The following is a 1,160-nucleotide window of genomic DNA, read 5'->3' as shown; positions in this document are numbered from 1 at the left end:
ACCATTTTGAGTAATATTGCATGAGTTCCTTGTTTTTCAATGCAGCATAGTATTCCATTGTGCGAATATACCACAGCTTCTCTAGCCATTCGTTTCTTGATGGAGTGTCTACTTTTTATAAGATCTTTCTTAGCAAATTTAAAGCATAGTTGAGAATAGGCATAGATTTGTACAAAACTTTACTAAATGAAGAAACAGGGACGTAAAAGAAACTTAAGGGAGGCCTTTGTACCCTTAAAGACAAACCAACCCATCAAATTATATTGACCCTCCAGAAGTTTTTTAGAAATTGGAAATACCCTGGGAAGAAATGGATCATCTTTCTCCCAAGTTGCAGATGGTGAATTTGAATCATCTGCCTTTTTGTGTTGAAAGTGCAACTTTTTATGTATAGGACATCAGAGCTCTATTAAAAGTATTCAGGACTGAGGTATTTCACTCAGCATAATGTCATCCAGGGTCATCCATTTTGTATAATATTTCATGAGATCCTTGTTTTTCAATGCTGCATAGTATTCCATTGTGTGAATATACCACAGCTTCTTTATCTGTTTGTCTGTTGAGGGGCACTTGGGTTGTTTCCAACACTTTACTATTGTGAACAAAGCCATGATAAACATGGGAATGCATATATCTGTTAGGGTGGCAGTTCTGGTTTATTTAGGGTATATTCCCAGTAGAGGAATTGCTGGTCAAATAGTATTTCTATTTCCAACTCTTTGAGAAATCACCATACTGCCTTCCATAGTGGTTATGGGACTGACATTGGGGTTGGAGGGAACCAAAGAAAAGAGGGGATAAATAATGTATACTGCATTGAAACAGATGAGGGAGAGAACTGTTTAAAAGGAATATATAATTGGGTATTATTTTCATGATGACAAGAGTCCAGAATAAAAGGCGCCTAGTAAAATAGACTGGTGTGTGTGGATTGTATAACAATGAAAGATAATTTTTTTTTCTTTTCAAAGACAAAAGGAAACTGGGAGGGGGAGTGGGCAGGGAGGAAAATGTGCAACAATGTATGAATGGAAATCCAAAGTCTCTATAAACTTTCATTAAAATTTCAATTTGAAAAAAAGGGAAAAGAACTGGAAAAAAGTACTCATGAATCCACTTTATGAACAAATGTATAATTATGTAACCAGCAGGTAATCGTA

Source organism: Elephantulus edwardii, unplaced genomic scaffold (genome assembly GCF_000299155.1).
Source record: "Elephantulus edwardii isolate Elephantulus edwardi_28Jun2011 unplaced genomic scaffold, EleEdw1.0 scaffold00244, whole genome shotgun sequence".
In the NCBI taxonomy this organism is placed as follows: Eukaryota; Metazoa; Chordata; class Mammalia; order Macroscelidea; family Macroscelididae; genus Elephantulus; species Elephantulus edwardii.
Note: the sequence above shows the minus strand (reverse complement) of the source record.